General features: G+C 36.7%; 1 protein-coding gene across 22 annotated transcripts in view; it reads right to left on the reverse strand.

Annotated features, from left to right (window-relative positions):
• Window positions 1-15600, reverse strand: part of NAALADL2 (N-acetylated alpha-linked acidic dipeptidase like 2) — a 1621055-nt gene that overhangs the window by 1027768 nt on the left and 577687 nt on the right. Inside the window, exon 1 of one of the 22 annotated variants that reach the window (XM_049867811.1) lies at window positions 11127-12946. The exons of the other annotated variants lie outside the window; for them this stretch is intronic. The gene's annotated coding sequence lies outside the window, so the exon portion shown is untranslated. Of the gene's footprint in view, window positions 1-11126; window positions 12947-15600 lie in introns of those variants that run through there. 22 annotated transcript variants of the gene reach the window in all.

Consider the following 15600-nt stretch of genomic DNA (forward strand, 5'->3'; position numbering starts at 1 on the left):
GAGCTTAGCTGTTAACCAAAAGATTGGCAGTTGAATCCACCAGCTGCTGCTTGGAAACGCAGTGGGGCAGTTCCATTCTGTCCTATAGGACGGAAACCCATTGCCGTCCAGTTGGTTCCGACTCACAGCGACCCCATAGGACAGAGTAGAAGTGCCCCATAGGGTTCCTAAGGCTGTAATCTTTACAGAAAGAGACTGCCACATCTTTCTTCCAGGAGCAGCTGGTGGGTCCAATCCACAGACCTTTCAGTTAGCAGCTGAGTGCTTAACCACTGTGCCACCTGGGCTACTTGATTCATGCAGAGAGCTTGTTAAAACACAGATTACTGAACCCGTGCCCTTACAGTTTCTGATTCATTGGCCCAAGTTTCTGATTCATTGGCCCAAGTTTCCAAGCGACCCTAATGTTTCTGCTCCTGGTAACACACTTGGAGTATTACCGCTCTATTTTTTACAACAACAACAACAAAAATGCAAGCAGGCTGCATTCAAAGGTCAAATAGGTCAAATTTGGTGTACCAACCAGTGACACATTCTGGATACATCTGGAAAACTAAAAACACACATACTCAGGCAATCCTTTGTTTCCCCTTGATATCTGAGCAAAACAAGTGCTAGAATTTTCCAACGCAAATTGTCACAGTTAAATCCAAAAGAAAGTACCATGTGACAATTATATTAGTTGATACAATTTTGACCAACATACATTTTATATTTTGATAGTTTGTTTCTATTATGTTTTCCAAAAGGGTAAAATAACAAATTCATTAAAAAAAATTTTTTTTAAAAACCCTCAAATTATTCACAATTTATTTGATTGAGCACCACACCCTATTTGTCAGCAACATGCCCAGGGTAACACAATTAGTTAGCATTGGGGAACAGTATTGAACCTACTAGGTCTATTAGACTCTAAGACTACTCTCCTAAATGTTATATACCGTAGTGATACATCACTGCCCAGATATCATTTGTCTACTCACAAATTATTCATTTAATACGTATTTGAGGGGCTATTCTGAGTAAAGTATTATATTGGATGTTGGGAATCTATAATGAAGATAAAAACCTGTCCTTAAAGAATTCATCCACCACTTTTCTCTCAGTGTCATACCTTGGTGACTTGAATGTTGCTGTGATGCTGGAAGCTATGCCACCAGTATTTCAAATACCAACAGGGTCAACCACGGTGGACAGGTTTCAGTGGAGCTTCAAGATTATGACAGGCTAGGAAGAAGGAACTAGTGATCTACTTCTAAAAAAAATTGGCCTGTGAAAGCTTTATGGATAGCAGCTGAACACTGTCTGACATATTACTGGAAGATGAATCCCTCAGGTTGAAGGCACTATCCACAATCAACACCTATGGAAGCAGCAGTCAAATGACCCTCAATGAGATGGACTGACACGGTGGGTGCAACAATGGGACCAAACATAGCAACAAGTGTGACGAGGCGCAGGACCGGGCGTTGTTTCCTTCTCTATTAGTTGGAACTGGCTCGAGGGCACCTAACAAGAATTCATAGCATAGAAGGGAACCATATAAGTAAAAAGCTTTAATACAAAATAATAAGTGGTATAATATCAAATATACTTCATCACACTGCAATCTAGTTTTAAAACACTTCCACAGAAACAATATAATTCGATCTTCTAGACCAACTTGAGAGAATTGACTAATTTTTTTATTTTTCCATCTTACAGATGAACCAGCTAAAGCACAAAGATGTGACATGACTTTCCTTCCTTACTGTTCTCTAGAGCAATGTTTTCCAAAGCACACTCAATAACACATTCATCCTAGAAGATGCTCAGAAGGGAAAAAAAAAATTATGTGGGAAATTCTGTATTCCTCTTTGGAGATCCATAATGTATTTTAACATTTTAATAGTTCTAAGAAGACAGGCCATAAAAAGTACACTGTTAATTTTGCTTAACCCAGTGTTTCTTGAAGTAATGTTACTATAAAACTCTGCATGAAACTTTTGAAACACAGATCTAAATCTGCAGTTTCCTAAAGACGTTCTGCAGAGACCAGAAGGTATCCAGGAGATTGTGGTGTTGGGTGGCGACAGCACTAAACCAGTCTTTCTTTTCTTCTTCCCCCTTCTCCTACCATCCTAGTTTCATCCAGAACAGTTCGATTTTTATGTTCTATACTAAAGGGTGAGACTAAAAAAAAAAGGGTGAGACTACCCAAGGTAAATTAGGAATGAAAAATCACTACTTTTGATAGATCACCAAATTTTATATTAAACCCTGGGAAAAGGGTTTGACTAAGACTTCATCTTGAAAACAAAACTAAAAGTTTTTTCTGTAATGATCAAAAAACATGCCATAATTGCAGCTATGTGTTAATTTTTATAATGAAAAACTAATGAATCAAGTCTATATAGAGATTTTTGTAAATTTTTAGAATGATTTTTGATAGTTGACACGTGGTCCTTTACTTACTATTTGATATTTATGTCACGAACATAAAAAAGTATCATTTCAATAATGTTTAAAACATCATTTTTTTCCCCAAGACCTCTTAAGTCTTTGGAAAATACACATAGCATTCTTTTTGAAAAGCTTATGCTGCTATTATCTTGAATCTTTCCTATGAGCATATTTTATAATCATCACTTAGAAAGCCTAACTAGAAAAAATGAGTTGCAGACATGCATAGAATTAAGAGACTAACTGTTGGGGGTGAGGTGGTGAAGGGAATGGTGCAGGCTGCATGATGTGGTAACGGAAGTTCTCTCTGCCAGCTTGTCATTTACTGATAACTTTGCATATAATTTAATCGCTTTGCTAACAGCATCTACAATAAATTCATGAAGTCTTACACTTGTTGCAAGATTAACATATTTTTATGTTATACTGTATTTTTGTTCCCCTATATAACTCATAATGACAAAATCTTCAGTAAGGAATACTTAAATACCAGGAGCCCCTGTCTGAACTTTGTACATATTAAGTTTCTTGGTAATTTTTTAAGAGTTCTGATGCTATTATTACTGACTACAAATTGTTAGGAATCATGAGCCAGTTCCCCAAGTATCTAACACAAATTAGGTTTTCCATAAATTGTTGTTGATGCAAAACTACTGCTCTAGACACAGGTTTTGTCTCTGGATTCAACCAGACTACCAACACTGCTTCATGTATCTATCACATTACATTTGACTCCAGTGGAATTCCTTTTGCTGAACTGCATTCTGGTCTTTCTTACGCCCTGCTATAGAGATGTCTAGTCACCTTCCAAGCACACTCTTCCATTCTCTCTAGTAATAAAACTTTCACTAAAAATCTGGACTTTGCAGCTTCCCTTGAAGTTAGGCGTGGCCACTTTTCTAAGTTTTAGTAAACCAGTTGCAGTCAAGTCAATTCTGACTCATAATAACCCTGTAAGACACAGTAGAACTGCCCCGTAGGTTTTCCAAGGCTGCAGTCTTTACGGAAGATTGCACATCTTTCTCCTGTGGAGGTTAGTGGGTTCAAACTGCTAATCTTTGTGATAAACCCACAAAAAAATCCCACTGCCATTAAGTCAATTCCTACTCAGCGACCCTATAGGACAGAGTATAACTGCCCCATAGGGTTTCCAAGGAGTGCTTGGTGGATTTGAACTGCCGGCGTTTTGGTTATCAGCTGTAGCACTTAACCACTATGCCACCGTTAGCAGCACTTTAATCACTTCACCACCAGGGTTCCTTGGATTTTAGTAAACGGCATTAAATGAAAGTGCTGTGTGTGACTACAAAACGTCTCCTTAAAGGAAAAAGGTGCACCATTCTTTGACCTTTCTTCCATCATGCATACTGGAAATCAGATCAGAAGGCTGGTGCTCTGGCAGTCATCTTGGAGTATGAGAATGAGAGCCATATTCTAGGCATGGTACAGGAAGGAACATGTTGTCGTTGTGTTGTTAGGTGTCTTCTGTGAGTTCTGACTAATAGCGATGGTATGGACAACAGAAAAAAACACTGCCAGATCCTGCGCCATCCTCATAATTTTTGCTCTCTTTGGGACCATTGTTGCAGCCATTGTGTCAATCCATACTGTTGAGAGTCTTCCTCTTTTTTGCTAACCCTCACTCTTCAGGAACATGAAAGTCCCTGAGATATGGGTGATATCACTGCACCAGCCATGGACTACTTCCAGATTTTTTTACAGATGAGAAGAACAAACTTTTATCTTGCTTGCTAAAGTCATGAGCTTTTTTTTGTTTGGTTGGTTTTCTGTACTCAATCCTAAGTGACGCAGACCCTCAGCTTTCTCTGTTCAAAACTACAAAACAAAAACAAAAAAACTGATAGTCTATTCATTTTTTATATGTAAACCAGGATACTGTCCATTACATTATTTATTCTACTGCATATGAACACTACAAAAATAATTTTCAGAATTGGGTACCACATTTTTGTTGTTCCTCTTAAAGAAATGGTAGGCTTTTTCCTAAAGGGAAACATAAACTTTGTAAAGGGTTGTATTTTCGTCTTTTATGTTCGCTACCAGAAAGCATAATACCAAATATTTGACCCATATTTGATTTGTTATTATGGCTTACATGCCCAAATACTACCTTTTCTACCATTCTTCAGTCACATAGAATACTTTAGAGGTTGTTAGAATATTATAACCACATGCTTTTTACTTAACCAGTTTGTCTTTATTTACACTGCTAAGTGATTTAACTTAGAGTTCTCTCCTGACTTCTGCACCATCTGAGAAATAATGCACTTCATGAGTAAACTTAAACACAGCAGTACTTTTTAACCATTTCACACCTGAGGGTACATATAGTGACAGTGAACTTTTTCAGCCTTTCAGGTTTATTGGGACGCTGCTGTACCACTGACAGAGCATGCTGCCACAAGGTAAGGAAGGGCCTTTCTGACTGCTTGAAACTGAAGAAACAGGTGTCTGCTGCAAATTACTGTTTTTACAGGGTGTTGTATGAGGTATCTGAATGTTGGTAGGAAAAAGAGAAATTTTGAATTTTTTTCATTTGTTACACATATGTACTAATAGACCCCGGTAGAGACTCTGACATATAATCAGTGGTACTTCATATGTACCGTTAAACACTTAGGTTTGGCTTGTGGAAAGGGGCAAAAAAAAAAAAAAAATTCATATTACCTACCAAAAATTCAGACACGCTCAATGATTCAGCATGCTTCCATTAATGAAAACACATGGTATCAACAAAAACTTCAGAGTAAAAGTAATTGAGTCACCAAAGGGGTGTTAATGAATGAATTTAGGGAAAAAGCAAATCTACTTTAAACTCCATTTGTAGTCTCCAAGATTATGGGGAAAACCAGTTAACATTCTGTTACTATATCATGCTTTTGAATTTTCAAAGAGAAAAAGGTTCCTGTTGTCATAATTTCAGGTTTGTTTATAAAATCTAGAATTTACCCAAGGGCTCTATTTTTATTTTATGAACTAATGATTACAAATTACAGACAATTCTTCAGTTTTAAATAGGGTTTAATATTCTCGTGCTTTACACTAGATCTTGGGAGCACAGTGGCTGCAACAATGGGCTCAAGCATAACAATTGTGAGGGTAGCGCAGAGCCAGGAAATGTTTCGTTCTGGTGTATATAGGGTCACTATGAGTTGGAACCAATTAGGTGGCACCTAACACCACAGCTTTTTAAAAATACAATTTTGAAGATATAATGGATATGGTTAAACCAAAACCCCCATTGCCATCGAGCCAATTCTGATGCGTAACAACGCTACAGGACAAAGTAGAACTGCCCCATAGGGTTTCGGAGGAGTGGCTGGTGGATTTGAACAGCTGAGCTATTAACCACTATGCTCATATGGTTAGAACCATGCTAATAATTAAGTTGAGAATATATGACATATGACATATCATATTAAATCAATATTCAACTAAAGGACAATTATTTACATCTTATAGAACAAACAATATGGATAAAATGTGTTCCTATAAACATAATACACTTTTGATAAGCCTAAATAGCATAATTAATTTTTTTCTCTTATTCATCAAATAGTCTACTTAACAAAAAATCATTTATCCTAAACATGCGTTCATATATTTATGAATAGTCTAAAGAAACATGTTCATATTAAAATAATATTTTTAATAATTTTACCTTTTCTTTCTGATGTAGAAAATGTTTTGTGATTCCTCAGTGCTTTGGGTTTTTTGGGTTAACTCTTATAATCATCGTTCTTTAAGTGATACATCCTATCGATAGATATTCCTCAAATGCTGCCAGTATGGTGTGTATTATACTAGGTTCTAGAATAGAACCATGAGTAAAACAGTCTCTGCCCAGAAAGAATTCTCCATGTCTGCTGAAGAGGCAGATAATTAAATAGGGATTGCAACCGTTATTTAGGATAAGAGAATGCTAGGATAGCCTCAGAAGGCCAGAGGTGACTTCTAAAAGAAGGTAACATGTAAACAGAGTAAGAGTTGAAAAGGTTAGTAAGTTATTCCAGACTGTGGACTCAGGAGTAAAAGAGAGAAAGCCTGGCTCCGGGAAGTGGGATACTGACAACAATAAAGCCAAAGTTGTCTTAAGAAGTCAAATCCCATAGGGCTTCTTGGGCCATATGAACAGTTCAGACATAATCCTGAAGGTAACGGGGCGCCATTAAAAAGTTTTCAGCAGGGTTGTAAAATGATTAACACTGTTGAATGTTTCAGGCATACCAAAAAACCCAAACCCACTGCCATCGAGCTGATTGCGACTTATAGCAACTCTACAGGACAGAGTAGAACTGCCCCATAGAGTTTCCAAGGAGCGCCTGGAGGATTCAAACTGCCCACCTCTTGGTTAGCAGCCGTAGTACTTAACCACTACACCACCAGGGTTTCCATTTCAGGCATACCCAAAAAAACCAAACCCAGTGCTGTCAAGTTAATTCTGACTCATAGCGACCCCATGGGACAGAGTACTACTGCCCCCATAGAGTTTCCAAGGAGCGCCTGGTGGATTCAAACTGCCAACCCTTTGGTTAGCAGCCACAGCACTTAGCACTGCTTAACTAAGATTTATAGAATCTCAGTAAATGTATTGAATCAACAGTAACGTAAGCATTTTTTAATATGTTATATATGATACTCTATATCATGCCTAGCCATTAAATTTGCAGTATTTTTTCTTGTTAGGTAAGAAAAATATGTTTAAATTGAAAGAAATAGATTGCTATACCATTACGCATTTTGTATTTATAACTGGAAAAATGCTTATACATAACAGAAACAAAATTTGAATTATAAAAGATACTTGTAAGTCTTTTATTACAATACTGTGGTCAGTTGAAGAAAATACAGATTTGAACAAATAAGAAAATTTAGATGACCCCAGAAAGCATAAAAATTCTTTGAAGAAAATAGAAGCTACAAGAAAAGGTCAAGAGAGCCAAAACCAATTTACTAAGAAACTCCGAAAGATGTCTTAGACACTGTCTTAAAACACACTTTCCCTTTGTATGGATTAAATAGGCAACATAGCTCCTGAAATATCATAGTTCCCTCTTTCTGTTTCTTTTTCTCCCTCCCCCCCAAAAAAAAACAAGAGAAAAATTAATCATCCATGTGATTTATTTACTGACTCACAGAGATAGATAATTTATCACCAGACATTTTCTAGTTAATATTGCTTTTTAAAATAGACATTGCCCTATATGAAATATAGTAAATTCAGATACCTTCAGAGAAACTATTATATCATTTCTTGTGGCCTTTTTGAGTCTCTTGCATTTCAAAATATTATTGGTTCCTTTTCTTAATTAGTTGGTATAATGGGGTTTCATAATATTCTAGAGCACTTCGTGATTAAAAAGTTTAATGATATTTAAATATTAACAATAATTTCTAATTTTTTTTTCCTGGCCATACTAGGAAAAATCACCTTCTAAAGTTTATTCATGACAATGAAATTTTTTTGTTGTTGTTGGGAAAAACATTTTATCATAAATATTAAGAGGTCATGGTTATCAAAATTAACAAATTCTCCTTATTTACTGTCACATATACCAATGAAGTGGCAACTAGTAAATGACTTTCCTTATTTTGCAATAGCCACTCTGTTAGCTGTAAATTTCCAACAAAAAACAATGCTTTGAAAAAAAAAAAAAAAGTATTATAGAAAAAAGGGTGTATACCTGAAAAATAATTTTGCTTCTGCTGAGATTTTCACCAACTAGCATGTAAGCCTTTCTTCAAATCCCCCATCCATAAATAAATATTAAAACTGATATTAAAATTGACTAAATAATTTAAATGATATGCATACCGAAGACAGAGGAGAAAGATTTCCAACTTAAAAATTTTTAACTCTACCAAAATTTTCCAGACTGGCACATTTGATGCCAAAACATAACATACGATACCGTTAAGAGCCCAAACTCTAGAGCACATTTCCTGTATTAAATCCTGACTCCTGCACATTAGTATGTCTTTGAGTTTATCTGCCTCTGTGCCTCAGTTTTCCCTGTGCTTCAGTTTGCACATCTGTAAAATGGGTATGATAATACCACCTACCTCATGGGATGGTTGAGAGAATTATGTGACTTAGTATATGTAAAGCATTTTGAACAAGGCTTGGCCTATACTACCACTGTATAAGTATTAAATAAGCTTTGCTTTGTCTCTCAATAATATTTCCCAGAAATGTAACGTTTTAACTACATACAATGAAACCATTTTACATTTTAAGAACTAAATCCTCAATTATAGGCAGGGCTGAATTTCAGTCTCTAGGCATAGAGTCTGACAGGATACCTAGAGGTAGTCCGTATTTTGAGTGTCAGTGTTCATGCCCTCATCAGTAACCACTGAGTCAGCTCCTACTCATGGTGACCCCATATGTGTCAAAGTAGAACTGTGCTCATAGGATTTCCAATGACTCAGTTTTTGGAAGTATATCACCAGGCCTTTCTTCCTAGGTTCCTCTGAGTAAATTCAAACAGAAACCTTTGGTTAGTAGCCAAATACATTAACCACTTACACCACCCAGGAACTCTGTTCATGCCCTCGTGATTAAATATGTGGAACAGCATCCCTGGTTACGAGTATTAACTATCTTGAGTGAAGCTGCACTGTCTGGGGCCAGTATTTTTCACCTACATTCTGCAGACTCCCTAGGACTCCATGCTGAGTCAGAGTGAGGGTGGGGACGGTGGGAGGTTGCAAAGAGAAAAAGCTGGGACATATCATTATTTTATATATTGGAGTTAAATAAAAGACTTCACATGAAAAATGGGTTTCACAGTCTTAAATCAAGCTGAAATTCACTGTACAAGATTGCTTTGGAAAGGTGTTTTGTACAAAAATTTGCCAAGCGCTCTGCATCAGTTTCTTTAAAATACCCCAGTGGCTTTCCTATTCTGTTTAAGACCAAATACTCGTCAGCGTCCTTTCTACCGTAAGCCTACAGTACCATACATACTGAGGAACGAAAAGCTATTATCAGGTGGTGATGAGATTATGGGTGATTTGATTTTTTTACCTATTTACCTATTTTCAAATTTCCTTTAATAAGCATGTGTTACTTTATAAAGAAAATGTTATCTTTTAAAAATTCTATTGTTACAAATGTGTCTGATTTATTTTTATTCTACTTTTTTCTCCAATACTAAGTACTATATACTATATAAAAACCAAGAAATCCCACTGTCATCGAGTCGATTCCGACTCATAGCGACCCTATAGGACAGAGTAGAACTGCCCGACAGAGTTTACTATATACTACACTATACACTACACTGTAAATACTATACACTATAACTTTTGATATGGAGTCTAATTTTATATTAAATAAGATTCCATTTTCTGTTCGTTTCTTGTGGTTAAGTTATTAACTCATCATGCCGGTGACAGCACCAAGAATGGATTCATTTGTTCGGACTTGGTAGGTGTAAAAATATCACATATTAAAAAAAAACCCATGCTAGAGGAAAAAAAAAAAAAAATTTTTTTTTTTTAGAGGTATATAAAAAAACTTGAAGTTATCTAAAATTTGAAAGTATAAAAATACAACCAAAATATGGCTAAGGAAAACGGTCCTTGATCTAGTAAATATCTTCAGATTTAGAACACTTAGAGCTGATAGCTGTATTTAGTCATGGCCCAGGATCAAGGACTCATGTTTTGTAGCATTTTAACATGCCTACTTCAGAGCTTAGGCCTACTGCCTCAAAAACATCTTTCCCATTTTCTCTTCTAACAGATTTCCTCCTTCTTTCTCTCCTCTTCCTTTTTTACTTCTTATTTGCCAACTTCTAGCCCATCTGCATCTCAACTTGTTATATACATAAGTGTCATGGATTGAATTATGTCCCCCCTAAAATTTGTGTATCTGCTTGGTTAGGCCATGATTCCCAGTATTGTGTGGTTGTCCTCCATTTTGTGATTGTAGTTTTATGTTGAGAGTATTAGGGTGGCATTGTAACACCCTTACCCAGGTCACATTCCTGACCCAATGTAAAGGGAATTTCCCTGGGGTGTGGCCTGCACCACCTTTTATCTCTCAAGAGATAAAAGGAAAAGGAAGCAAGCAGAGAGTTGGGAACATCATACCATCAAGAAAGCAGCACCAGGAGCAAAGTGCATCCTTTGGACCCAGGGTCCCTGCACCTGAGAATCTCCTCGACCAGGGGAAGTTTGATGACAAGGAGACTTCCTACAGAGCCAACAGGGAGAGAAAGCCTTCCCTGGGGCTGACGCCCTGAATTTGGACTTTTAGCCTACTTTAATATGACGAAATAATTTCTCTTTGTTAAAGCCATCCACTTGTGGTATTTTTCTTACAGCAGCACTAGATGACTAAGACAATAAGCAAAAGAAAAGTAATGAGAGTAAGTGGAGGAAAGAAGAAATTAATCTCTATTTTGTTCACCTCAATCATATTGTTTAATATTTTCCTAAGTCCATACTGTTACAGAGAAGAAGGGGGGGAAAAAAAGAGCAGAAAGGAAGAAAAATAGAAGGAGGAAGAAGACAAAGTTATTTGATACCTTTCTCATCCTTCATAATAGTCTAACATTTTCAACTTAGAAACAAAAGGATGAAAGTTTCATGTTTAAAGGACACTTACACTTTCATACCCAGTAATAATGTGCCCATAATCATAACACACTTACTTAAAACAAAATTCAGAGTTGTTATTGAGGCAGTTGATGATACTAGAGAAATCCTAAATCAGCCACAGGGCAAAGCAACACTGGAAAACACACAGAAATACAGATTAAGGCCATGGTAAATAAATAGGTAAATAATATAAGGGAAAACACAGCTGCCTTTACATAAAAATGGGAAGCAAAACCTCATGGGCAAAAATGCTATGAACAAATCACTATATGGATTAGGTTTAGGCTTCATATCTTAATTTGTATACTTTATTAGGTAACAGTTATACTCGCATATAAGTTCTTCCCTTGCTAAATTTTAATACTACCAAGAATTGTCAATGACTATGATTTAAAGAATTTTTTAAAAATATTATAATAAGCTTTGGGGGAAAAAATGAATCTGTTTATCTGTGTCTGTATAAAGATTTATGTATGTTTCCAGAAAAATAATTTATTCATATATCTAACCAAGCTAAGTAAGCATCATTTAAATTATTCGGCATCCTCTTAAGTTTCTTCAGATGGCCATCGAGAGAAATGTCAGCATGTGTGTTAACACAGTTTGTTTCATTATTCTCATTTGTATATGTATTTGTCCAGTTGCTTTTAGTTTTGCAAATGACAGTGGTAATTGCATATCAGAAAAAAAAAATCAGTCATCCTTCTAAAAATAAAGAAGTTATTCAGTAAATTTAGAAGTAACAGACAAAAAGAATAATAATAAAACAATTGGTGTCTTAGGCAAATACTATACATACTACCCTAGTGCGTAGATAAATTTCTCTTCAAGAAACTAGAATTGCTGTTGGCAAAGCAGGTGTTATTTACTGTTCAACCTTATTCTATATACTTTACGATACAAACAAAGGAGTAAACAGGGTTCAGAGGAGGAAAATAACACATCCAGCTGGCAGTGCAGGAGCCTGGAAGGAGGAAATAGGAACAATATGGACGGTGGGCTCTTTGGGAAAAGGACAGTATCTGTTTCAGTTATATCATCTTTCAGCCTCCTTCAAAACCACCAAAGTGAAATGCTTATCAGATGAAATTAAGCCACAACATACAAGCACAGTTGCAATGCAACCATTAAGGTCAGCACCTTTACAGTGTTTTATCTGCTATTTCATTTGAAGGAAGAGCCAGTATTATAATTCAGTTCCTTTTTTGTTCAACAAGTATTTATTGAACACCTATATGCTTGTCTTGGCTATCTAGTGCTGTTATTATAGAAATAACAGACGTGGATGGCTTTAACAAAGAGAAGTTTATTTTCTCACAGTAAAGTAGGCTAAAAAGTCCAAATTCAGGGTGTCAGCTCCAGGGGAAAGCTTTCTCTCTTTATTAGCCTTCTCATCAATCTTCCCCTAGATAGGAGCTTCTCTGTGAAGGGACCCCAGGTCCAAAGGACGCGCTCTGCTCCTGGTGCTGCTTTCCTGGTGGTATGAGTCCCCTATCTCTCTGCTTGCTTCTCTCTTTTATATCTCAAGAGATTGCCTCAAGACACAATCCAATCTTATAGACTGAGTCCTGCCTCACTAACACAACTACCACCCATCCTCCTTCATTAACATCATGCGGCAGGATTTCCAACATACAGGAAAATCACACAATACCAGGAATCATGGCCTAGCCCAGTCAATGCGCACATTTTGGCGGGGGACATGATTCAATCTATGACAATGTTCAGGGCTCTCCTAAGCCCTGGGAATACATAAAATAACACAACTGACATAGGCCCTGCCCAGTTGGAATTCACAGTCCATACTTTAGTTTTTTTGGTCACAATTTGATAATCACATTTAATTGTGGAAGAACAATAAAATGCTTGTCTACACAGAAGTAGTTAAAATTTTTTTAAAAAATAAAAAACAAACTTCAGTTTCTTCACATCCTATTTGGTCTGATAGTCCAATATGATATCTACAAAGTCCATAATCTCAGGTATAACTACTTGAACTCAAGAAATAATATTCAGTACAGATATTTCTGGGTGGCTGCTTCAAGATTTTACTAATTTTCACAGCTAGGAACTGGAATAAATTGCCAAACAAATGAAAGCAACATTTGATTCAGACTCCCACAACCTTTGCCATTAAAGCAAGAAATTTTAAACCTGGGGTATTAATATCTATGTAATCTTGGAAACTCTATGGGGCAGTTCTACTCTGTCCTATAGGGTCACTATGAGTCAGAATTGACTCGATGGCACTGGGTTTTAATCTATGTAATTAATATCTATGTAATGTTTTTACAACTCCTTTGGGACTAGGAAAGGAATTAAAACATTTCAGTGGTCACAGAGTGAACTTCTGTGGGCATCTAGCAATGGTTTGCTGTCCTTTGTCTAGAACTACACCACTGACTTGCCCTTTGGTAATTGTACATTGTTGGTGATTTCTCTAAGAGATTGAGTTTGAGTGTCTTTATCCACTTCCACCTTGTAGAATGCAGCAAATCTAGCTGGCACATACTTAAGACTTGGTCTTATTAGTGGGGCATTCTAACATATGAAGCCAAATTGGCAGCTTAAATGGCTGCTTTTATAATCAGTAGTAGTTCAGCTGCTGCACTAAGGCAAAAGCATAGGAAATGCCATTTCCCCATACCTCTCCTCCAGAAACACAAGATAGTATGTACAAGAAGGCACCCTAAACAAGCTAGACTTTTACTAAACAAATGCTAGGGAATAGCAAAAATATAATGTATAGGTTCAAATGCTTCTAGTGCTTCATGAAAGATGAGAAAAGCATCCCACTTTGAATTATAACCAAAAGCTCTAAAATCGTTTTAAGGAAATATGGTATCAGTCATCTTGCAAATCTGTTTTCAAATCCTCCTCCCCGCACCAAAGGAAAAATAATTTAGTTTTAGTTGCTGGTCTTCTTTTCACATTTTATAGAACATTAATTGAAAAACAAACATGAATCCAATTAGGTATAAAACTATACAAAAAAAAAAAAAAAAAAGACATGGTTGAGTCAATTCCAACTCATGGTGACTCTATGTGCTGTGAAGTAGAACTGCACTCCATAGGGATCTGCAGTGACCTTTGGAAAGCAGATTGCCAGGACTTTCTTTCTCGGTGCCTCTTTCAGTTACTAGCTCAGCATTTAATCTTTTATGCCACCCAGGGATGAGATATATAGAAGTATAAGATCACCTATAACTATTATATTTGTACTGAACTAGATAAAAAAAAAATAGCTGCATAACCAATTACCACAAAGTTAGAGTCTTAAAACAAAACACATTTATTATCTCATAGTTTTGTGGGTTGAAAGTTTGGGCATGGCTTAGCTGTATCCTATTGCAGGGTCTCACAAGGCTACAGCCAAGGTGGTGGGAGTCCTGTAGTCTCATTTGGAGCTCCACATCCTCTTCCAACTCATTCGCTTTGTTGACAGGATTTAGTTCCTTGTGGTTATTGAACTGAGGATCCCATTTCTTTCTAGTTGTCAGATGAAAAGTGTTCTCAAGTCCTAGAAGGTGCCAGAAGATTCTTGCCATATGGCCCCATAGGCAGTTCATGACATGGATGTTTGCTTTCTTCCAGGCCAGTAGGAGAGCATCTCTCTGACTCTAGATCCCCCCTCCAGTCCTCTACTAAAGTGGCGTCTTATAAAAGTGAATCAGGGGAGTGACTATTCTAACATCATTTGCCATATAACATAACCTAGTCAAGAGAGCAACTCTCCCATCACATCCACAAGTTCTACCCACACCCGAGAGGAAGGAATTGATTATACAAGGTGTGTACATCAGGAACACTATGGAGCAGTTCTACTCTGTCCTATAGGGTTGCTATGAGTTGGAACTGACTCGACAATAGTCAGTTTTTGGTACATCAAGACACTGGAATTTAGGGGGCCATCTTAGAATTCTGCCTACCACCACAAAGTTGTCTTCTCTGCAATATGATTTAAAATAGTATAGCCCCAATGGATGCCTTTTAGGGCATCTTTCCATGAACACTTTACAGAAATTATTAGTTCTCCTAATAACATCATTATCACCATAGTCAACAAACATTATTAACCTCATTTAGTGAAGGAGACAACAGACACAGAAAGACATGAGGTCAGCTTCACTGAGCTGTGAAGTCACTCAGGGAAGGCAGCAGGAACAGCACCCAGAATGCTGGCACACGGTCTGTTTCCCCAGCTCTGTGCTATGGCACACTTCCTATATTAAGGAAAGGCAGATGGCAACCTGATGCTAGTGCATCAGTTCTGAAAGAAACTGGCAAATACTCTTCTTTTAAAGGGCACTTAATTCATTAAAACCAAATTAACTATAAAGCAAGTTTCCATAATTTCCCAGATTATCAAAATTTCAAAAAGTCTATTTTCAAAATGGAACTTCCATATTTATTTATTTATTTAACAAAGGTAGAGGAAGGGAGAAGAAGAAGCCCAAATAATTAGACATCTGGCCATACCACGAAATTCACAATAGAAATAATGTGAAAGCAACTCAACCTTATTGC

This window comes from Elephas maximus, chromosome 23, assembly GCF_024166365.1.
Source record: "Elephas maximus indicus isolate mEleMax1 chromosome 23, mEleMax1 primary haplotype, whole genome shotgun sequence".
NCBI classification, from domain to species: domain Eukaryota; kingdom Metazoa; phylum Chordata; class Mammalia; order Proboscidea; family Elephantidae; genus Elephas; species Elephas maximus.